Source organism: Cervus canadensis, chromosome 32 (genome assembly GCF_019320065.1).
Source record: "Cervus canadensis isolate Bull #8, Minnesota chromosome 32, ASM1932006v1, whole genome shotgun sequence".
Lineage (NCBI taxonomy): Eukaryota > Metazoa > Chordata > Mammalia > Artiodactyla > Cervidae > Cervus > Cervus canadensis.
In genome coordinates, this window is record NC_057417.1 from 25,873,298 (window position 1) to 25,898,415 (window position 25,118).

General features: G+C 47.1%; 1 non-coding gene across 1 annotated transcript; it reads left to right on the forward strand.

Annotated features, from left to right (window-relative positions):
- The first annotated feature begins 20,660 nt into the window (after positions 1-20,660).
- TRNAR-GCG lies at positions 20,661-20,732 on the forward strand. The gene has a single exon. It is a non-coding gene; the product is annotated as a tRNA-Arg (tRNA).
- The last annotated feature ends 4,386 nt before the right edge of the window (positions 20,733-25,118 follow it).

Consider the following 25,118-nt stretch of genomic DNA (forward strand, 5'->3'; position numbering starts at 1 on the left):
AGCTCAGCATTTCCTGCTAGAAATTAACCACTGGTTCCCTGGTAGCTTCAGCTGGTAAAGAATCTGCCTGCAATGCAGGAGACTGCAGTTTGATTCCTGGGTCAGGAAGATCCCCTGGAGAAGGGATAGGCTGCCCACTCCAGCATGCTTGGTCTTCCCTTGTGGCTCAGCTGGTAAAGAATCCGCTTGCAATGCAGGAGACCCCGGTTAGATCTCTGGGTTGGAAAGATCCCCTGGAGAAGGGAAGGGCTGCCCACTCCAGTATTCTGGCCTGGAGAATTTCATGGACTGTACAGTCCATGAGGTTGCAAAGAGTCAGACACAACTGAGCGACTTTCACTTCATTTCCCTTCTATTGCACCAAATCAGAGCTTCCAGCACCCTGCACCTAACGAGGCTAACCTAACTAGGAAAGCTCTTCCCTAAGTAGCCCCAGAGAGAAAAGTCCTTTCCTATGAGGTCCCTAAACTGCCTCCCTTGTCCCGTGATTCCTTCCTTATCATTCTACTCCATTTCTGCAGCAGAACTGGCAACTGGGACATGGCGTTTGAAGAGGGCAACCTGACTTCCTCTTTTTCTCCCTGGGTAACCTTCAGCAGAGCTTCCCTGTTGGCTCAGTGGTAGAAAAAAAAAATCCTCCCGCCAATGCAGGAGACCTGGGTTCGATCCCTGGGTTGGCAACCCACTCCTGTATTCTTGCCTGGGAAATCCCGTGGACAGAGATGCCTGGCAGGCTACAGTCCATGGGGTAACAAAGAGTCAGACACAACTGAGCGACTAAACAACAACAAGCCTTCCGCAAGCTGGTAAACCTGCCTGAGTCTCAGCTGCCTCTCATCTGTGACAAGGATAACCTTGCCCTCCGCACACACACGCTCTGGGGGTAGACAGGACTGCACATTCAGGGTCTGGGGCGGGGCTACCGGGCACAGGCTCTCAGCCAGCATGGGTGCCCGGTGCCCACTCCCACCAGTGGGGGGCGCCACTGGTCCCCGCTCTCCCTGCCCTGCAGGGCGCTGGGCTCTCGCTCAGAACACACATCTGGAGCTTGGACCCTATGGCCATTATTCCCCTATTCAGTTAATGAACACGGGTTGGTCTCTGCCACGTGCCAAGCAGGCACTGAGGCACCAGCAACCCAGAAATAGGTGGGACACGCTCCTAATTCTTAGACAAGTGCACCCTCCTGACATGGGGAGACTGACATGGAAACAGAGCAATGAGGGGCTTTAAGAGCAGCACGTGTCAGTGGTCCCCATCCCCATCCGCCTTCCTTCTGGGTCTCACCTGCCTCTGCCACTTAGACCTGCAAGAACATTCGGAGTCTCAGTCTGTGTGTGGGCGTCCTCAGTGGCTCAGTCCTGTCGGACTCTGCGACCTCGTAGACTGTGGCCTGCCAGGCTCCTCTGTCCATGGAATTTTCCAGGCAAGAATAGTGGAGTGGGTAGCCATTTCCCGGATGATAGGGGATCTTCCCGGACCAGAGGTCGAATCCATGTCTCCTGTGTTGGCAGGCAGGTTCTTTACCACTGAGCCACTTGAGAAGCCCCAAGTCTCAGTTTACCCATCTCTAAAGTGGGAGTGCTCTCAACATACAAAGTCATTTCAAGTTCCAGACACCAAGGAGGAAAACCCTCTAATTTGCTTCAAAATGATCCCCTAAGGGTTCCTTGGGTTTGCACCTGGTTTTCCAAGGAATTAGTTCAACTATCTGAAAGAAAATTTTCCCTTAAAACAATAAAAACAAAACACACAAGCCGAGCTGAAAAGCCACACTAGCATTTCCTCCATGGGTGGATCACTCATGTGGCTCTCAGCTCCCAGCTGGCTCCCTCCCTCCCTGGCGGAGAGAAGAGGAAAGGATGCTCCTTTGTAGATCAAGCCTCCCACTGTTTCCTCTGCCATCACTCGGGGCTGTGTGCTCAGAACAAATTGTTCTGTTTGAAGCTGGTGGACTCTGCCCAAACATCCTGATGGTGGGAGCTCCCAAAGCTTGCTGCTGTTACTGAGCAGAGAGCAGGGTGGAGGTAATAAAATCACCATCTAATAGATGATCACGGATGCCCAGGGCTTCTTCCAGGCTTCCCTGATAGCTCAGCTGGTAAAGAATCTCCCTGCAATGCAGGAGACCCCGGTTCGATTCCTGGATCAGGAAGATCCGCTGGAGACGGGAACAGGTACCCATTCCAGTATTCTGGCCCGGAGAATTCCATGTACTACATAGTCTGTGGGGTCACAAAGGAGTCGGACGCAAAGTCAGCAACTTTCACTTTCACTTTTCAGGGCTTCTTCCACAGCTTCGACATGCAGAGAAACATGAAGGGAAGACTTGGGGTCCCTCTGAAGCGGGACATGGCCTCACCCCTGCTGAGCAAAGTCAGCAGCGGGACATTTGGTCCCTCTCCAGGGGAGGAATGGAATCAAAAGAAGAGGCAGGAAGAAAGGACACTTCCTGAGTACGTCCTACATCAGGCAACCAAGCCCTTGGTTGGAAAATTCCTTATTTTTCACCCTAATCCACAGTCTTCTAATGAAATCTGAGATAGGGGAAGGGGGACGTCTCATGGTGACATGGGGTCTCAGGCCACTAGTTCCTCTGGAGTTAATCACTTCAAACTTCACATCTACTGCAGTCAACCCTTTCTAATTCAGCAAGGACACCTACCTAGCTCACCTTTGGTCCCCGCCATTTAAGAGAGGAGGTACCATCTCTGTTTACCAGAAACTTCTCACCCTCCTCCCCCCTGCAGCCTTTGTGGCCCCCCTACATGTACTTTAAGGAAATCAGATGTGTTTTTCTTAATTAGCCATCATTATTGACTTGACATCCTCCTGCAATTTAAATAAACTTGGTGAAATTAATGAGGCCCCTAATAATATTCTGTCTTCTTGTGCTAATTATTTTTTGGTGAACAAGTTCATTCTTAACGTAAAGAGCAATAGCAACCCTGCCAAAGATCAATACTTGTATAGAAAGAAAGCTCTGGAGTCTGAGAAAAGGAATACTCTAGAGTTTGTAGGGGGCTTCTCTGGTGGATCAGATAGTAAAGAACGTGCCTGCAATGCAGGAGACCTGGGTTCGATCCCTGGGTCAGGAAGATCCCCTGGAGAAAGAAATGGCTACTTACTCTAGTATTCTTGCTTGGGAGAAGTTCAGAGACTGGCCGAAGGAGAAGGTTGGCTTGCCCTCGAGAGGGGATAAAGACAGGGTGGGGACAGGGACAATGGTCCTAGAGGGAGTCTGTGGAAGAACTAGATGCAGCAGTCATTGTGGCTACCTGGGACACAGCTGAAGTCCAGACACTGATGGGAATTCAGAGACACTGAAAAGTCAGCCACTGTCTTCACCACCAGCCCCCAACCCCCTGATAGATCCAAGTATCATCCAACAAGCACTCTCAACCAGCACCTTCTCTCCACCTTCTCTCCCTGCCCTGCTCTGCCCACAGCTTCTGCTTTGTTTACTCTCTCACCATCAGGAGACCTGCAACATCCTGTCTCAGCCCCTCCAAGCCAGACTCCAAACCAGAGACCGACAATCGTTCCCTTGCTACGGAGTTTTCCAGTGGTTCCCCTGTCTAGGGCAGTGGTCCCCAATCTTTTTGGCACCAGGGAGCGGTTTCATGGAAGACAATTTTCCCACAGACCGGCAGTAGAGGGGATGTTTCAAGATGGTTCATGCACATTACATCTATTGGGCACTTTAAAGAATCTGCCTCCAGTGCAGCAGACCCAGGTTCAGTCCCTGGGTTGGGAAGATCCCCTGGAGAAGGAAATGTATTGTTGCCTGGGAAATCCCACGAAGAGAGGAGCCTGGTGGACTATAGTCCATGAGGTTGCAAAGAGTCGGACACAACTGAGCAACTAACACTTTCACTTCATTTCTATTATTATTACATCAGCTCCACCTCAGATCATCAGGCATTAGATCCAAGAGACTGGGGACCCCTGGTCTAGAGTATAGCAGATTGTGAAATGCAATCTCTTTTCATGAAGTTTAAGCCTTCCAGACCTCAACTGTCATCATCTCCCCAAGCTACATCTCAGAAGTTTGAAATGTCCTAGGAAGTCTCCCCCACCCCACTATTCCAGATAGTTTACTCCTGCTCACTCTCTGCCCTAAAAACCCCTCTTCCTAGAGGGGATCTTTCCAGCACCCCAGTTCAGAGCCCCTTCTCTGCTCCATGACCCTTGGCCTTCCCCCTTTCACAGCTCCATCACACTGATTATAATTTTTCAGTATATGTGTCTTTCTTATTCCCTGGACTGTGAACCTCTCGAGGACATGGTATTTGCCTGATTCATTTCATGCCTCACAAAGCCCAGTGGCCCTAAATGCTGCATGAACAAACAAATGAGTGAATTGATCCTTGTGGAAGAAGGGATTGGAGGACAGACTGAGGAATCCATAGGCAGGTAAGCTGGGAATGGAACCTCAGTCATGGCATCTGGTCCTATCACCTCATGGGAAATAGATGGGGAGACAGTGGAAATAGTGTCAGACTTTATTTTTTGGGGCTCCAAAATCACTGCAGATGGTGACTGCAGCCATGAAATTAAAAGACGCTTACTCCTTGGAAGGAAAGCTATGACCAACCTGGATAGCATATTAAAAAGCAGAGACATTACTTTACCAACAAAGGTCCATCTAGTCAAGGCTGTGGTTTTTCCAGTGGTCATGTAAGGATGTGAGAGCTGGACTATGAAGAAAGCTGAGTGCTGAAAAATTGATGCTTTTAAACTATGGTGTTGGAGAAGACTCTTGAGAGTCCCTTGGACTGCAAGGAGATCCAAACAGTCCATCCTAAAGGAGATCAGTCCTGGGTGTTCATTGGAAGGACTGATGCTGAAGCTGAAACTCCAGTACTTTGGCCACCTCATGAGAAGAGTTGATTCATTGGAAAAGACCCTGATGCAGGGAGGGATTGGGGGCAGGAGGAGAAGGGGACGACAGAGGATGAGATGGCTGGATGGCATCACCAACTCGGTGGGCATGAGTTTGAGTAAACACCGGGAGTTGGTGATGGACAGGGAGGCCTGGTGTGCTGCAATTCATGGGGTCGCAAAGAGTCGGACACGACTGAGCAACTGAACTGAACTGAACTGAACTAGGGCAACAGGACACGTGGTATGCCTGCAAGGGGCTTGGAGGTGTTTTACTTTTCCCGGTAAATGAACTAAGATGTTTATAAGGAACTGGTGGAAAGAAACAGGTCAGAGTGCAGACTCCTGCCTCCAGGTCCAGTAATTACTATGGCTGCTGGCTGGGGACATGGCTTAAGGGAATATGGAAAAATCATCAACCATGTTTGGCTCAAGCTGTGCACGAAATGAATCAAAAAGGGTGAACAGGAGTAAACCAAAACTGTGTCCAGGAGACATATTTCAGGAGGTCCCAATGGGCAAGAAACAGCAATTGCCAATGAGGAAAAGAGCCAGGTTCCCTGCAACCCAGTGGAGGGGCCTTGCTGAAGGGTAGCATCTCCTGCTCTAGAGACGTTGGGATTCTTGTGAAGGCAGTGCATTTCCTGGCTGAGCAAACTGCGTGTGCAAGAACTGTTGGGTCTCCCAGGAAATGCATGGCTCTTTCTTGGGCACACTAGGAGCCCCTGGGCTCTGATCACAGAAGAACACTAGGGATGTTCAGGGTCCCCCCTGGGATGCAGAGCGGTGGGGGGAATCCCATCACTGGGCACTGGACACATTCTCAAGCCCAAGAACATGAGCACTTCTCAGAAATTCACTCAAAGATGCCGCATCTGGCGATCATGAGGTATCATTCCCTCAATGTCCACAGAGAGACTTCCGGAGCCGGCATCACGTACCAGGCACAGGACTGAGGGCTAAATCTCCAAAAGCCCTTCCTGTGCTGATGAGTTTCTAAAGTGCATTAGTTCACCTTCAGTGAAATCTCAGGAAGCCTGATCTGGGAAGGAATACCAAGGAGCTCTTGGGCTGGTCGGGAATCGTGATCTCTTAAAGATTTGGTAGCCTCTTTTCCTGGAGCTTCCCTGGTGGCTCAGATAGTAAAGAATTCTCCTGTGATGTAGGAGATCCGAGTTCGATCCCTGGGTCAGGAAGATCCCCTGAAGAAGGAAATGACAACCCACTCTGTCCTGGAGAATCCCACGGACAGAGGAGCCTGGTGGGCTACAGTCCATGGGTTCGCAAAGAGACAGACACAACTGACTGACTGAGCACACACACACACACACACACACACACATACAGCCTCTTGCCCTTGGCAGGAAATGGGCTAACATGAGAACAGGGATTCTTTTCTAGAATAAAGAGGGAAGGTTGTCTCTATAAGCTAAGCTTTATTTGAATTGAAAATCCAAAAACTTTCTCCCAAATAGAAAGAGTCCAGGATGTCAGAAGGTGTAACACCCCCAGGGAAATGCTCTTGAATTAATATTCCAAAACGGTGCCATCTTTCTTCAAGTTTCATGACTGATACTAAACGAAGCTGTGAAGTGCAACCGTGCTAATTGGCAAGAGGCACATGATAGACAATAACGGGGTGAAAGTTCATTTTCTTACTGTAATTAATTATGGAAGAGGATTTTTAAAATAAAGGAACACACGCCCACGTACACCATATGGATCCCAAAGACCTAGATTGACAGGCTCTGTTCTCTCACAGGATCACTCCACAACTCCATCTTCCATAAACCTAAGCAAAACGAACTCTTCTTGTATACGAAAGTGCTAAAACATGGTGGCTCAAGTCCAGTATGGCGTTTCAATGCCATGGAATGCCTTTGGGGCCATGTATAACATATAACTGAAATCCTTCAACTGAAACAAATATCACTGAGTCAGAATTCTTTAGGGGGTGCTGTCCCTCTGGTTCAGTCACTATGAATCTTCCCCGTCCTGATATCTGATTGAGATTACCAGGAGGGCAACACCCCACCCCACCTCCATCAGGGTCTCATGCAGGGGGAAGAGACACAGGAGTCGGGAACGGGGAGCAGACAATCCCTAGCAAAGTGCTCAGTGACTGCCAAAGAACAAGGCAAATCTGAACTTGAGACACAGCTGAGATGAGGCCATCATGGGGCATCCTGTCACTGCTTGTCTCAGCTTGGGTTCCCCAAAAGACAGAGACTGGGGTGTGGGTAGCTGACTTGTAAGAGAATCTCAGGGAGCAGTATCACGGCCCAGAGATGGTGAGAGAAGGAGGAAAATCCCACCCATGGGCATATTATTGAGGTCACTGCTATGTGCATCTGGGGCTCGGTTCCACCCAGGACCTACTCAGGAGTGTATGAGACACCTCCTGGAATGGCCCACCCAAGGCCAACCTGAAAGCACATATCTATGGGCTCCTAAACTCTTGGTTGGGTGTTGCCCCACGTCTGCGCTGAGCATGTGTGTTTGATGAGTCAGTTCCCACTGATATCAGGGGTGTCAGAAAAACACTAGGGGTAGGAATGAAGGGCCATTGTGGGCACTTGGGGTGAGCTACTGGAAACCCACTCAGGAGTTTTCATTATCCCTGTGGTTAAAAATGAAGAGGGAACAAGAGTGTGTGAATTGGGGCCCTAAAGGTGTGTGATACACTCTCCAGATATGAAGAGTGGGGGCCCCCTGGGAGGGAGATGAGGTCCATTGGCTTGCAGACTGCTGCCTTCTCTCTCTGTCTTCACGTGGTCTTTCCTCTGTGTAGACAAGACAAGGCAAGACAGTCCATAGGGTTGCAAAAGTCTCGGACACAACTTAGTGACTAAACAACAACAAATTTCCAAAGAACTTGTTCTATCCTCTTTACTATTTCTTTCTGGGCTGAGTTTTAGACAAAGTGTTTCCTACAATTAGGTCACTGGAGCTGTGTACCTTATTTCCTTTACATTTAATCTTTTATAAATTATGAAATTAACAAACCTCCCCATGACCAATCTGTGAAACCCACCATCTCTCACTGCCGTTGACTGTTACTGTTGACTGCCGTCACTGCTTAGAGATGCTCTACTGATACCACCTGGACAATTTCAATGACTGTGTCTCTCCTGCTCATTACAAGAATGCTAATCTTCAGATCTCTCTCTGTGAGTGCATTCATGAAAGGACTCCAGGCTCTCCATGCTGCCGTGGAGGTGAAATTCAGCACGGTATTTGCTGACATTACTGTGGTCCGCTCACAAGGAATTATCTGATGATGCGGTGTTAAAGAATTAGGTCAAATAATCTGGATAAACCTTCAGGATTAAAGGATCTGTGGTTGTCTCGCTGACCAATATTTCGAAAATCTAGTTATAGTCAGATGCAGACAGTATAGTCATTGTTCATTCATTCCGCAGGCTGAAACGTATGCTGACTGAGTGTTTGGGAACTCTTCTAAGCACCAGAGAGATAGCTCTGGCATTCCAGGGACTTGCAGCAGAGGGAGGCGGGAGGCAAAGCACATTGATGATAACACTCAGATGGGTTCAGTGGCAAGGGGACCTGAGAAGGGGGTGACAAGCTCTGTCCACAGTCAGGATGGATTTCACAAAAAGGTGACATTTGAACTCATCTTGAAGGATGGGAATGAGCTTCTTTGACACAGCATGGTGTGGGAATAAGAGGGCCTTCCCAATAGAGAAACTAGCATGTGCAAAAGAGCCGAACATGGGGCTTCCCTAGAGGCTCACTGGTACAAAGAATCTGCCTGACTATGCAAAAGACTGAGGTTCTATCCCGAGGTCAAGAAGATCCCCTGGAGAAGGAAATGGCAACCCACTCCGGTATTCTTGCCTGGGAAAGATCATGGACAGAGAGGCCTGGTGGGTTATAGTCCATGGGATCGCAAAAGACTTGGGCAGGATTTAGAGACTAAATAACAACAACAATGATCTGTTTAGAGAAGACTTGTCTACCTGACACAGAGTAAGCATGGCTGAAGATGTGCTAGAGAGGCCCCAGGGGTCAGATTCTGCTTGGCTTGAATATCAAGCCAAACAGTTGGACTTGACATTGTAGGCCAGTAGTTTCAAGCCATATTTCATGAAGTCAAAGAACCTTTAGCAAATGAGCAAGGTCTGGCAGGAAGGATAGCCAGCAGAGTATTGAGTTCTTCACCTTGCTTCAGTCAAAGCAGTTTGGCTCACATAAGAACCCGCCTGCCAATGCAGGAGACATAAGGGACACTGCTTGAATCCCTGGGTCAGGGAGATCCCCTGGAGGCAGGCATGGCAACCCACTCCAGTATTCTTGCCTGGGAAATCCCATGCACAGAGGAGCCTGGCGGGTTACAGTCCACGGGGTTGCAAAAGGTCGGACACAGCTGAAGCAACTTAGCACGTAGAACACACGGGTTTAGTGGATGTAGTTGTGAGGATGGGAAAGAAAACACAGAATCCGAAAGCATCTCCAAAGTAGATGCATTAGTCAGGTTCTCCTGAGAAACAGAACCAACAGCCTACACACAAAAAGAGGTTGATGATAAGGAATTGAAGGCACTGGCCTACACAGTTATGGAGGCTGAGAAGCCCCAAGATCCATAGCGAGTTAGCAGACTTGACCCAGGCCGAGATCACAGGCCTGAGAATCAGGAAAGGTGATGGTGCAGGTTCCAGATCGAAAGCTGGCCGACTCCAGATCCCAGAGAAGCTGGGGTTTCAATTCAAGTCCAAAGGCAGGAAAAGGCCACTATCTCAGCTTTGCTGTCAGGCTATAGACAGCCTCTCTTGCTGGCAGTAGAGTCGAGTTGGCCTTTCTGTTCAAAACCCAGGCCTTCAACAGATTGTTTGAAGCCTCCCCACATGGGGGAGGGCCATCTGCTTTCCTCAGGCCACCAATTCAAACGCTAATCTCATCCAAAAACACCCTCGCAGACACACCCAGAATAATGTTTGACCAAATATTGGAAAAGACCCTGATGCTGGCAAAGATTGAAGGCAGGAGGAGAAGGGGGCGGCAGAGGATGAGGTGGTTGGATGGCATCGCCGACTCAATGGACATGAGTTTGAGCAAACTGTGGGAGAAGGTGAAGGACAGGGAAGCCCGGCGTGCTGCAGTCCATGGGTTCACAAAGAGTTGGACACGATTTAGTGACTGAACAACAACAAAATATCTGGGCAGTCTGTGGCCCAATCGCCATCATGGTGGAATTAACAAAACACCAGCAAGAGCAAAGGTTCTAGAGATCAAAGACAGTTTTTACAATAGAAAGCCAATAGAAGAGAAAGGGCCAGAAAGATGAAAGGAGTAGTCATCTCCTCCATCTCTGTGCCAGGACCAGGGCTGGTCCCCATAGGTCTTACCAACCTCCCACAAGCCACTTTAGAAGAAGCTTGAACAAGCATGAAAGTGAAAGTGTTAGTCAGTCGTGTCCAACTATTTGCGACCCCACGGACTAATCAGTCCACGGAATTCTCTAGGCAAGAATACTGGAGTGGGTAGCCATTCCCTTCTCCAGGGGATCTTCCTGACCCAGGGATGGAACCCAGGTCTCCTGCATTGCAGACAGATTTGTTGCCATCTAAGCCACCAGAGGAGCTGAATAAGCCTGGGGATGGTGGGGAGGTGGGCTTCCCAGATAGCTCAGTTGGTAAAGAATCTGCCTACAATGCAGGAGACCCTGGTTCAATTCCTGGGTAGGGCAGATCCCCTGGAGAAGGGAATGACTACCCACTCAAAGGGATAGGCTACCCACACCAGTATTCTTGGGCTTCCCTGGAGGCTCAGCTGGTAAAGAATCCCCCTGCAATGTGGGAGACCTGGGTTCAATCCCTGGATCTGGAAGGTCCCCTGGAGAAGGGAAGGCTACCCACTCCAGTATTCTGGCCTGGAGAATTCCATGGACTGTATAGTCCATGGGGTCGCAAAAAGTAGGACACAGCTGAGCAACTTTCACTTCACTGGCGGGGAGGTGGAGAAGGAAATGGCAACCCACTCCAGTATTCTTTCCTGGAGAATTCCATGGACAGAGGAGCTTGGTGGGCTACAGTCCACGGAGCCGCAAAGAGTCTGACATCACTGATCGACTATTGTAGTGGAGGGGGGTTGGCAAACAAAAGAAGCTGGCCAGAAACCAGCCTGGCTCCACCTGCAATGGGTCCAGACACCTGCTGCTTTGTATGACTCCAGCCTCACCTAATGACTGATGACAGACCACCAGACACCTGTGAGTCCACCTTGAGACTGGAGACACTGAGAATGCCCATCAGAGCATCAAGGAGCCCTGCACCGCCCCTTCTCTACCTGGGTTAGCTGAGCCCTCTGCCCTCCTGCTGATGGAACCAAGGATGCATTCCCTTTCTTCTTGATTCTGGGCTGACTCATGTGTCGACTTCCATGGGGTCTCCTCCATGGGACCCTGTCCTTCCCTAGCCTGCCTGAGGGCTAAGTCTGCCCAGGTCCCCCAACATAATCACACTCACCCATCCCCACTAAAAGTTGCAATGCCTCTTGGTAAACAGGCAGCACAAACAACACATTGAATTTACAAACATTTTTAAGAGGGCAAATGTCTTCCAATCACGTACCCTGAGTCTCCCGTTTCTGAGATGTCCCCTGAATCTCTGGGGCTCTCAATGTTCCTGGCTCACTCGGCAAAGTGGAGCTCAGCAAGCTTCCCAACCTCTCAGGACCCTGCAGTTCTCTGGGCCACGCAAGACCTCTATCATCCATCAATGATGCAGCTGATCCCAGTACACGGCAAAGAGGCAGCCAAGACAGAACTGTGTGTGAACCAGGGGCCACTGGGGACCCCGGTTTCAAGCAGATCATTTGAGTTTCAGTGACTTCCCCATTCTGAGCGTCTACCCCACACAGGAGTGCGTCCTTGGGGTATAGCCTCTTCCTGCCCATCGTTGAGCATTTTCATAGTTTGGATGGCTGGAATCAAAACCCTCCCCAAAGATTAGCATACAGCTCCGATTTATCTCCCAGTTCCACACAATTTACTTGGGATGAAACCTGATGCTCCAAACCCATACTGTGCTATTTTCCTTCTTTCACCTCACAGGGAGTTTGTTCAGCAAGAAACGACTCTTTGGGGTGCATTCCTATCTCTCCCCACCCTTCTGACTCTGGAGTGTGGGTCTGTATAACTCCCAGAGGGAGGGGCTTTCCTTTCAAATCCAAGGGCTGCCAGAGGAAGAGAGCACTCACTGGAGATGCTTGCCAGATCGCCAACCCCTTTCTTAAGCACAGGACAGTTGTCAACTACAAATTGGCACTTACCAACTCGTCATGGACCCTTGCCATCTACCTCTGCAAGGACTCTACAAGGACTAGATCGGGTGTTGCTGCAGCTGCCGACCTTTGACATCCCCTGGAAGGAGTTCATGGTGGAGATCAGAAAGGCTTGTAGGAAAACTGGCAGGACAAGTCTTTGGATAGTTAGATATTTTCAAGAACCAATTTTATGAGCCCAATCATGTATCGCCTCATATTTAGAAAGGCACCAAAACCCTTCATGGTGACAGCTGCTCCTCGTGACTAGCAGAAAGCTTCATGAGACCAGCAGAAACCTTCTGGGAAAATATGTGCTTGATTGCATGTACTCCCACCAAAACCACATATATACTGACCTTCCCCTCCTACCTCTTTGGAGCATCTCAGATACTCCTCTTTGGAGTATCTCAGAGCTATCTGAAGTGCTGTCTCCTGGGCTTCAGTCCTCGTTGTTCCCTGAATAAAACTTAACTCGCAACTCTCAAGTTGAACACTTTTTTTTAAGTCGACATGGTCCAAAGAGAACTGCACTCAGAGTCATCAAACTCTTCAACCATTGACTCACTTGACAAATATTTATGAAGTGTCGACTGTGTGGCCTGGTACTGCCCTGAGAGTAAGGAGTACATAGTGAACAAGACAAGCAACCTTCCCGCCTTCATAGAACATGCACTTAAGTTCCCTTATGTCCTTCAGCTGGGTGACCTCTACCAGGGCATTTGATCCCTCTGAGCCTGATTCTTCTTCTGGTATAGAAGCCTAGTGATGTGAGCTTCCTGAAATAACACGTGGGACCATCCATGAGACAGGGCCGGGCACATTCTAAACATTCAGAAGCCATTAGCTGACACGGAGAGATTTTCCATCTTGACGTGGAATTCCTGGGAACACCATCAAGTTGATGAGAATAACCTTAGGGCCCAATTGGTTGCAAACTGGGGGTTTGGGATCCAGTCTGTAGACATTTCAAGTGTAAAAATTCACAGACTATGGCAGAAAAGCAAATATAAACCTCTTTATGGGGTTCCCTGCTTAATTTATTTCCAACTTGGTCTTAAGTGATATTTCTTGCCCATGTATATGAAATGGAAAAACGTCTAACTAGCGTTAAAATTCCCGGTGAATGCTCCAGATTCAGAAACCAGCTCCCGTGGGTGCTTCTGAGAAGGTTGGTGGTGTACTACTGCCCCCATGTGTAGCGAGCTTGGTTAGCAAGGGCCTGAGAACTGAGCAGATCATAGGATGGGGCTTTTTTGTGTGTTCTCTCTTTTTTTTTTTTAAAGCAGAAACACTTAAGAAGGAGAAAATGGACTCTCAAAAATCCTCTTTATCCGAGATCAAATAGAATAAAACCCAATTAAGTCAGTGCAGCTGTCGGCTGTTTAACCAACTCCACCAGCACATCCTCCTGCTCCCCGCCTGGCTCTCCTTCTCCCCCTGATGTGTATTGGACACCAGGTTCCATTTACAGGGAATGGATCCATTAACCCCAGGGACAGACACAATTCTCCTAACAGTGTGTATAGCTCACACGTGCCCCAAGTGGCAAGCTTTGAGGCCTGGGATGGGGACACCTCCAGGAGTCATGGGCTCTGCCCGGAAGAGTCTCTGAATTCTTTCCCTACAAAGCATCTTGAAAGATCCCTGCCTGTCTCAAGCCAGCGCCGAGGGTCCTTTTTTAAATTAAGTTTTACTGGAGTATAATTGTTTTACAGTGTTGCATTAGTTTCAACAGTACAGAAAGTTAAAGTGAATCAGCAGTGTGTGTGTGTGTGCGTGTGTGTCTGTGTGTCTGTGTGTGTGTCTGTGTGTCTGTGTGTGCGTCTGTGTGTGCATCTGTGTGTGTGTCTGTGTCTCTGTGTATGTGTGTCTGTGTGTGCATCTGTGTGTGCATCTGTGTGTGTGTGTCTGTGTGTGTGTGTCTCTGTGTGTGTGTGTGTGTCTCTGTGTGTGTGTGTCTCTGTGTGTGTGTGTGTCTGTGTGTCTATGTCTGTGTGTCTGTGTGTGTTTGTGTGTCTGTGTGTGTGTGTGTGTCTGTGTGTGTGTGTCTCTGTTTCTGTATGTGTGTGTCTGTGTCTCTGTGTGTGTGTGTGTTTTTGTGTCTGTGTCTGTGTGTGTGTCTGTGTGTGTGTGTCTGTGTGTGTGTATATCTGTGTGTGTGTGTGTGTGTGTGTGAATCCCCTCCTTTTTGGATTTCCTTCCCATTTAGGCCATCACAGAGCACTGCGTAGAGTCCCCTGTCCTATACAGTTGTTGTTGTTGTGTCCAACACAACAACTAAATTGTGTCCAACTATTGGTGCCACATGGACTGCAGCCCACCACGGTCCTCTGTTCATGGGGTTTCCCAGGCAAGAATACTGGAAATGGGCTGCCATTTTCTTCTCCAGGGGATCTTCCCGACCTAGGGATGGAACCCAAGTCTCCTGCATTGGCAGGTGGATTCTTTACCACGGACTCACCAAGGAGACTCATGCTATATGGTAGGTTCTCGTTTGTTATCTATTTTATAAGGGTATCAATAGTGAAGATACATCAATCCCAATCTCCCAATTCATCCAAACCCTCCTTCCTCTCTTGGTATTCATACATTTGTTCTCTATGTCTGTCTCTCTATTTCTGTTTTGCAAGTAAGATCACCTATATCATTTTTCTAGATTGCACATATATGTGTTATTATACAATATTTGTTTTTCTCTTTCTGACTTACTTCATTCTGTATGACAGCCTCTAAGTTCATCCATGTTTCTACAAATGACCTAATTTCATTCCTTTCTATGACTGAGTAATATTCCATTTTATATACGTACCACATTTTCTTTATCCATTCCTTTATTGATGGCCATTTAGGTTCCTTCCATGTTCTGGCTATTGTATATAGGGTTGCAGTGAATACTGGGGTGCACATGTCTTTTGGAATTACGGTTTTCTCTGGGCATATGCCCAGTATTGGGATTGCTTTCATACCGTAGTTCTCACCATGGGTCTTTGTGCAGTTTCGATCAAAAAACATCTACTGAACAGTGGCTCATAACCCTGCTGGGAGCATGCAGTCTAGAAGGAGAAACTCACGGAGGGGCAGACTGACACCAGACCTGGGGAACTGCACATGAGGAAGCATGGGTACTGCAGGGCCCGGAAGAGAGGAGCTAAATCCAACAGGAAGCAAGAAATACCTCCAGGAAGAAAGGCAGCCACGTCAATCTTTAAAGAGGAAGTCCATTACCCCATGAAGCAGCAGGTGTATGGGAGCCTGGGCAGAACCTTCGACAGAGTGTCATAGGGTGAAGGGCACAGTGCTTTGGGGAAACGGAGGGCAGCTCAGCACAACCGGAGCAAAGGGGAGGTTTCAGCAAACGGGAAAGTTACCGAGGTGGCCATGGAGGCCGCCACAAGCCAGGCTGAAGGATGGAGCACATGGTGTTACGGAGGAGAGCAGGGAAGTCTGACTTTCCCCAGGGCGACACGGGGCAGGTCAGCTGGAGGAAGGAGGTTCAGAGCAGAAGCCACCTGCTGGAATCCCAGCCCAACAGTCAAAGCCAAGAAGACCAAGCTGAAATTCTAGATCAGAAGACACGACTGGAGAATTATTACAAAGAAAAGCATTAGGTCCCGGGGTTTGTATAGCCAACCCCATTCTCTTCCCTTATAGCCTCTCATGGGACTGGAGCAAAGAACTAACTCTTCCGTTCAGCCCTTGTCTGCTTCCCAGCTGTCATAAAAGTTGGCCCTGCTGCCATCACACTGTACTTCTCAACTCCCAGGCCAGGTGGCCAAGCCCTCTGTCTCACCTCTGGCTAATCTGCCTTCTGTCTCCCTCTGACCACTTGCATCCTGCCAGAGATGGAAGTGACAAGTCTTCTCGGGGTGGGGGGAGGATTTAATCAGCTCAAGTTCTGCTGGGTGGCTTCAAGGTGGGAATTGCGAGGTTTCCCAGCATGACAGGTGTCACTTATGGTGGCTCAGACAGTAAAGAATCTGCCTGCAATGGGGGAGACCCAGGTTTGATCCCTGGGTTGGGAAGATCCCCTAAAGAAGGGAATGGCAACCCACTCCAGTATACTTGCCTGAAGAATTCCATGGACAGAGGAGCCCGGCGGGCTACAGTCCATGGGGTCACAGAGTCGGACACGACTGAGTGACTCAGCCTTTCACTTTCTTTCCAGTATGACAGAAGCTGGCTTTGCCTGGGCTTGGGCCCAGAGCCCTGCCCCTTCTCTGGGTTTTAACAGCTGATTACAGCAAACTCAAGCTTCCTACTCAGAGTCCCCACTCTGTTACATGTGGGCACTCAGAGGTATCACAGACAGAGAGACAAGATGAGGAAGTGGGAAGAGTTAAATCCTAGGACGTTTCATGCCATCTGGACAAGGCGCTTCGTCTCTCAGAACCTCAGTTTCCTCGTCCAGTGGGATGACCAAGGGCTTTCCCATGGGGCAACCGTGAGGAATGAACGGTCATACAAGTGAAAGCACATCACTATTTCGGAGATTTACGGAGATCGAGACAGGGAGCCCTGCCCACCTCCGCTCACTTCCGAGTGTAAAATGACTACATTGCCAGAGATCACATCCAGGAGGAACAGGGTTTATGTTTCACATTATGGCTGATCCCTGCTACTGTAACCAATATGCAACAACTGAGAACACTCAAGTGCCTCTCCTAAGGATTCCTAACAATAAGGTTCGTGCGATCAAGAAAACAGGGCTTCCCAGGTAGCTCGGTGCCCGCCAGTGCAGATGTGAGTTCCATTCCTGGGTCTTCCGAACACAGGTCAGAAAGATCCCCTGGAGAAGGAAATGGCAACCCACTCCAGTATTTTTGCCGAGGACATCCCACCAGCAGAGGAGCCCAGCAGGCTGCAGTCCATTGGGTCACAAAGAGTTGGATGTGACTGAGCAACTGAGCATGCACAGAGGCAACCAAGGAAACGGTGGTTTTCAGATATAAGCACATGTAAGCATTAAAAAATCTTATCCACTGGGTGTCAAGAAACAATAAAAATCACATACTATTTCTCACCCTTTTAAAAATCCCAGTGTTCAGGTGGTTTAAAAATGGAGTCAATTATTTAAAATGGATAACCAACAAGGACCTACTGTATAGCAAAGGGAACCCTCCTTAATATTATGTAACAACCTAAATGGGAAATGAATTTGAAAAAGGTAGATACATGCACATGTATAACTGGAAAAGAAATAGTACGACCCTTGGAGGGGGGGGAAGTCACTGAATTATACAGTTTAAAATGGAAGAATTTTACGATAAGTGAATTATATCTCAAAAAACGCTGTTGTTTTGAAAATTTTAAAAAGGATAAACATTGTGAATTCTTTAAAAAAAAATCGTCATGTACAATTACTCTTAACAATATGGATGAACACCATATACATAATGTTGAGTGAATGAAGACAGATAAAAGAATATGTACCTATGGTTCTATGACATATGGTTCATGTGGTTCTATTAAGATAAAGCACTGACACAGGCAAAAACAATCTCTGCTGCTAGAAATCGGAAGAGTGGTTGTCCTGGGGATGAGGGTGGTGACTGGAAGGGCCAATGAGAGGAGTTTTCTGAGGAGCTGGGACCGCTCTTTATCTTGATCTGAGTACTGATTAGGTGAGTATGTTCAGTTTGTAACAATACCTAGAGCTGGGGTTCCCCTGGTGACTCAGAGGTGAAAAATCCATCTACCAATGCAGGAGACACGGGTGCCAGCCCTGATCCGGGAAGACGCCAGGTGCCACAGAGCAACAAAGCCTGGGCACCACAATTGTTGAGTCTGTGCTCTAGAGTTCAGGAACCACAACTACTGAGGCCCTTGCACCCTAGAGCCCACGTTCCCCAGGAGAAGCCACTGTGACCCAGATTGGACTAACACTAGCTGGAGAATAGGAACACTAACTGCAGGTAACAACTTACACTGTCGTTAACTCTGGCGGAAGTGCTTCAAAAGACACTTGAATGGAATCTTCAAGTAAATTCACATATATGCTGGAAGATGATACCTCCTGACTGATGTACTCGAGGCAATATCTGAGTACAATTAACCATAAAGGCCAGAGACTGAGAGGATATTCAGAATGTCACCTCCCAGGAATTTTCCTGGTGGTCCAGTGGTTAAGAATCCACCTTCCAATGCAGGGGACACAGCTTCAATCCCTGGTCAGGGAACTAAGACCCCACATGCCTCAGGGCAGTGAATCCTGTGAGCCACAATTAAGAGCCCTGTGTGCTGCAACTAAGACTCAAAGAAGCTAAAAATAAAAATTCAGAAAATAAATATTTTTTAAAAAGAATATCACCTACCAAACAGAACACTGTCTTAATCAGAATGGGTGGCAATACACTTGTACCAGATGTGAAATACATACATAAGAAATATGTAATGATAGAACTCTAGGACAGTCAAACTTCAAAGTTTCAGAGGTCTTCCTACCCCTCCCCCCAAGTTCCCTTCGCTGGGGGGACTTCCATTTTCTCAGGGTTTCACATGCATTGGGTTTGCCCAAGGACTCAGCTGATTGTTTCCTTTGGTACAACTGGGGGATTTTGTGAGTAATACAGTTAAGAAACAATTATAAGGAATTGTCTAAATTCTTGGCCTAAATTCTATTGAAAGCAAGCTGATCTGAATCTCCTTCCAAGGATGAATCAGGGCTCCAGATATTACTTATAATATCCCTATGGAATGGTCAGGCTGGCCTAGGGTTTTGTGTTTGGGACCTAAGTTTCTATTCAAGGCCATCTCCAGACACAGAGTTACCAGGGTTTCTGTGCCAGACTTTGGGGATGGAGTTCTCAGGTTCCATGAAAAAAAAAAAACTTCATCTAGGAGGAGCATCTGATAGTAACCTGGCTGGAAAATCAGAGCATGAAAAAGCACAAGGCGAGCAGGGAATGAATTTTGGACTCAGAAAATTGTCATTATCTCGGAGTGCTGTGAAGGCTGGCCCCATGAGGGGAGGAGCCGTGACCAAGAGTACATCCCAGACTCCTGCCTCAGACGAGTGTGAATCTAGTTCTGGCTTCAGATACAGAAAGCTAAAGACACACAGAACGGGACCTCAGGCTCAGACCCAGGGGACCACACATCTGAAGGCAAGGGTCTGCGGCGGTGCCCAGAAAGCAGGTTTGGGTGGTGCTCTCTCTCTGTAAGGCCAAGTCCATGCCCTCCTCCATCCCAGTTTCATCTGTTTGACAGCCGACAAGTCTCCCAGCTGGTCTGACCACGCACCAGACAAAGACCTTCATTCAAAGCCCCTGCTGCTCATTCAGAGATGGATGAAGGTCTGATGCTCATCACGACCCTGTACGCACCACTTAGAGAAGAGAATTAAGGGCAGTCAAGATGGTCCTGGCTCCCAAGACACTTAGATTGTGTTCAGGAAAAGAAGACGTGTATCTGTGGCATGCCAGGTCACACAGCAGCCTGGGAAGAAGGGAACAGCCTTTGGGGATGTTGAGGGACCCATAGATCTGACTGGCAGGATAATTATACGAAAGTTGTTCTGAAATTGATCAGTGGCATTTTTTAAGGACCATACAGCATGGCATGGAGGAAACCTTGTAACAGAAGAAGCAAGAGCATCTACTCTCAAGGTTTGAGAGTAGAAAGTCCTGGATGTAACCAGAACTCTTAGACCGACTAACTAGGTGACTACAGGTAAGTCACTTCACATCTCTGCTTCAGCCTCATCAGTAAATTAGAGATAAAAAATCTCGTCTCCTGAATTCTGCTGATGATTTAATGAAATAATGGATTGGACTTACCTAGCACCATTTCTGGAAATTATAAACACTCAACCAATGTTTGTCTTTAACCATGACAGAAATACACCTGAGCAAGCAGCTGCTTTTCTGAATGAAAGTGCTCTAAAAAGAGCAGCAAAATGAACAAAGGTGACAATCCCCAGATTTGACCCAGAAAAGCCAAAGTACTAAAGGATTTGATAAGGATTCAAACCAAAAAAATTGAAATAATAACACTTGCCCTGTCCAGACCCTAAATGAATACAATCGTGCTATTCATTACACTTGAACTAGAGCCAGAGTATCCGCTAAGCCAAATCAATGTTTGCCCTGGTGGGTCCTAGAATCCAGGTTAATGGAGAGATGGACATCAGGGCAACCTGTTGGAGCTCAGGGCAAGGGGTCTTTGATCCTGAGGCTGCTTCAAGCACAGAAATCTGATTTTCTCCAGTATGTGGGAAAATTTAAGAATATCACTCCACATCTCATAGCAGCAGGGAACTTGCTAGACAGTTACCTTCTGAATGCAAGAATAATCTTTTCCAGGACTTTCCCTGAAGCCCAGATTCTCAATGGGCTGGGAGGGTTCCATGCTTTCCTTTTAGAGGCTGGTATGAGCTCTGCAACAGCAGGGGTTTTTAATGAATAGTCAAGGGCTTTTCTTTGAAGGCAAATCTGCTGGTTAGTTTTTTGCTTCTCCATCTTGCTTTAAACTATATCCACAATTAGGATAGGGCTTCCCTGGTGGCTCAGTTGGTAGAGAATCTGCCTGCGATGTAGGACACCCAGGTTCGATTCCTGGGTTGGGAAGATCCCCTGGAGAAGGAAATGGCATACCACTCCAGTATTCTTGTCTGGGAAATCCCATGGACAGAGGAGCCTGGTGGACTACAGCCCACTGGGTCACAAGAGCTGGACTTGACTTTGGGACTACACCACCACCACCATTATTAGGGTTACCATATATTTTTATCATGGAGCCTGAGACACTTGAGGGCATGAAAAGGGCAGTATTAATAATTTAGTAGAACCACAGCAAAAAACCAAGATGGCCACCATATCCTATGGTCATAGTGAATCATCTATGATTTCCAGTTCATTTCTTAAGACATTTCAGAAGAAATCTGAGAAGAGAGATACACCCCTCCCCTAACCTTTCACAGTTACTATATCATCCTAATTTGACAGCAACACTTTCAGCAACATGTCTGTATGGAGACTTGCTCATGGATTGCATTTAGTTTTCATATACAAGCTCTCTTTAGTTTTGCACTCATATTGCATCCATCTGCGTGCACGTGTGCTAAGTCACTTCAATTGGGTCTGACTCTGTGTGACCCTATGGACTGTAGTCCGCCAGGTTCCTCTGTCCATGGGATTCTCAGTTTCCCCTCCCCCTCTAAGATGGGGTTCCAATTGCACCTACCTCACAGAGTTTTTGTGAGGATTAAACAGGTTAATAGAAGTAAAGTGCTTTACAATATGCCTGGAACACAGCAAGTACTGTGTAAGGCTTTATCATCCTTATGATCATTAAGTAGAATGAAATTTTAATCTAGTGAATTGGTTAAGTGGGATTTGGTTGAAGGAGCTTTTACAACATATGGTCCCAAAAAATCTACAGTGTCTGGAAATAAATATGTAAAAATGGTGAGGCAGCTTTGAATTGGGAGGTGAGTGAATTACATCAACAGAAACTGGGAGAGGCCCATCATTATCATCCCTGGGATAGGTTAAAACATCTAGAAAGAGGGCTCTGCTGGGTGACCCTATTAAAAATTGGCGGGGGGGAAAGTGAAAGTGTTGGTCACTCAGTCATGTCCAGCTCTCTGCAACTCCATGAACTGTATGTAGCCCACCAGGCTCCTCTGTCCATGGGTTTCTCCAGGCAAGAATACTGCAGTGGGTAGCCATTCGCTTCTCCAGGGGATCTTCCCGACCCAGGGATCAAACCTGGGTCTCCTGCACTTGCAGACAGATTCTTCACCACTGAGCTACCAGGGAAGTTCCAGGGATATCATGAAAAAGAATGAAATAATGCCATTTTCAGCAACATGAATGGACTCAGAAAGTGTCATACTGAGTGAAGTAAGTCAGACAGAAAAAGAGAAATATTGTATGGCATCCCTTCTATGAGGAATCTAAGAAGAAATGATACAAATGAACTTACTTGCAAAACAGAAACAGACTCACACTTTAGAGAATGAGTTTACGGTTGCCTGGAGAAGGGATAGTTAGGGAGTTTGGGATGGACATGAACAAACTGCTATTTTTAAACTGGATAACCAATAACATCCCACTGTACAGCACAGGGAACTCTGCTCAATGTTATATAGCAGCCTGGATGAAAGGGGAGTTTGGGGAGAATGGATACGTGTACATGTCTGGCTGAGTCCCTTCTCTGTTACCTGAAACCATCACAACATTGTTTGTTAATCGGCTATACCCCAATACAAAATAAAAAGTTAAAAAAAAAAGAAATTGGGGGGTATCAAAAGAAGGGCATTCCAGGCAAAGGGTTCAGCCCACACTAAGGCAGGTGACGCAAGAAATCATGCCATGTTGGGACATGGTTGACGAGAAGTGAGGAGAGGAGAGGAATAAAGTTGGGAGTGATCCAGGTGAGGCCAGAAAGGTAATCAGGGAGCCAGACCCGTTTCCTGGAGTAAATAGGACGGCCTTCAGAGGGAGCTTCCAGAGCTGGTGTGGTTATTGGCAGGGAGCTCCCTGGAGGTCTACTTAGCCAGGAGGAGCAGACCACCACCAGGAACCCACCCAGCAAAGCTGCCCCAAATCACCTGAAACCCAAAGCACATATTTGAATTCAAATGTAGAAGAAGAGTTCAGGGCTCTGTGCAAGCTGTCCATCACATCTGGTTGTTAGCTTATTTACAGCAGGGTGTAAACTGATGTTCAATTACCCACGGAACTTTTTCATTAAACCAGAACTTTAAAATATGCATGTAGAATTTTAAAAAATAGCCTGCACTAACGAAACCCATTTTTTAAAGTCTGAAACAGGACTTTGCCAGGTTTTCAAAGCCATCTGTTTTCAAAGCCTACCTTCCTCCTTGTTTACCACAGACTGTCTGCTGGTTTAACAACCTCCAGTGGGATTTCACACGCCTCATTATGCAAAATCACTGCTTATGCATTCACTCCGCCACTTGCCTAACTAATCTCAACTCATAACACCTTTCTGAGGAAGATCCCCAGTCTAGAGTCCTCCGACGGGGCTATAGATCAAGAACAGTGGTAGAGAGTGTCGGAGCAAGACAAAACACATCCTCCAGTGAATTACTGTTAGGAGACAGGCTTGATCTGAGACCCTACTCAAGGTGAGAAGTGGGGGGGGGGGGGGGGGGGGGGAAGCCATAATGATTACAATAGAAATTCAAAATCTCTCTATTCAAAAAAGGGGAGAGGCAGGGAGATCTCACATCAGGTATAAGTTAGAAAAACAAGCTTGATTCCCTTCTTAGCTATTGCCCCCCTCCCATAAATGATCTATTCAAAGATTTTTCATTTCTTCCTCTGCATCAGGTTTTGAGTCTGTCGTCTTTTGGTTCAAAACAGTCAGGAGCCAAGGTTCAAATCCTAGCTCTTCTGTTTCTCAGTTAGAGGCCCTTAGGTGAGACATTTAGGATGACAAACAGCCATTCAGTCACTGTCTAAATGGTGAACCAGGCAGGTAGGTACCAATGCTAGAACTGGTCAGGCTAAGGGGCCACCAGAGCAAAGCCTGGATTACCCGCAATGAACCACAGTATCCAGTTCAATGATGCACCTTTAGGGGATCAACCAGTGAACTAGGCCCCCAAACCAGATACACATGGGGCAAAGTAGTGAGGGATGACTATGTGAAGTACACTGGTTCTTAGTCTAAGGTAGGGACTCGACCCTGGTTGCATGTAGGAATCACCTGGGTGGTTGATAGGTATCAGAACTCAACCCTTGGTTCATCCTCCATGTTCTTATTCAGTTAACGTAGGGTGAGGTCCAAGGACCAGCATTTTTTTTTTTTTTAGTAATCTTTGATGTTGAAGAATAGCATGATAAAATAAATGACACAAATCTTTGGTGTACACCACAATAAACATTTTTGGAAACTGAGCATACACATGGAACTGCTGCCCCAAATAAGATAGAAAGCATTCCAGCATTCCCAAAGCTTGCCTTCTGCATTTTCTCAATATGTGACCCCTACACGGCAGTAACCAGTGTTCTGACTTCATCACCATAAAATTCCCTGATGTCAAACTTCGTATACATGGAATTAAACAAAATTTTTCTTTTTTTTTTTTTAATTTCTTTTCTTCTTTCTTTCTTTCCTTCCTTCCTCTTTTCTTTCTTTTTTTCATTCATTCTCTTTTGGGTCCGATTTCTTTTGCTCAACACTATGCCTATGAACGGCTCTCCAGAAGGCTCAGTGGTAAAAGAATCCACCTGCCAATGCAGTAGGTGCGGGTTCAATCCCTGGGTCAGGAAGATCCCCTGGAGAAGGGAATGGCAACCCACTCCAGTATTCTTGCCTGGAGAATCCCATGCACAGAGGAGCCTGGTGGACTGCAGTCCACGAAGTCACAGAGAGCCAGACACGACTGAGCAATTGACCTACTGATGCCTGTGAAATTCCTCCATGTCACTGGGTATCTCAGTTACTGCTGTAGAGTATTCCATTCTGTGTTCCACAATTCACCCGCTTCCTTGATGATGAACTTTTGGGCTGCTTCCACTTTGGAACTCTTAAGAATAATGCTGCAGTGAACATTCCTGTACATGTCATTTGGTGCCCATGGAGAGGCATTTTTCTCAGACATATATCCAGGACTGGAATTGCTGGGTCATAGCATCTATGTATGTTCTTTAATAGAAAGTGCCAAAACTCTTCCAATCACTTTCCCACCAGCAATGTATGAAACTCTAGTTGCTCACATCCTTGTCAATATTATAGATGTTGGTGTATCATGGCATCACATTTTTATTTTAATTTGCATTTTCCTAATGACTTATGATGTGGAAGACTTTATTATATGCTTACTGGCATTTGGACATACTCCTTAGTAGGGTGCTTCTTTTGCCCAATTGGGAAGATGCTATTTTTGTACAAATTTGTAGATCTTTAAATATTTGTTACAGGAGTCCTTTGGAATATATGTATTGCATACACCTCCCATTCACCAGTTTGTTTTTTCA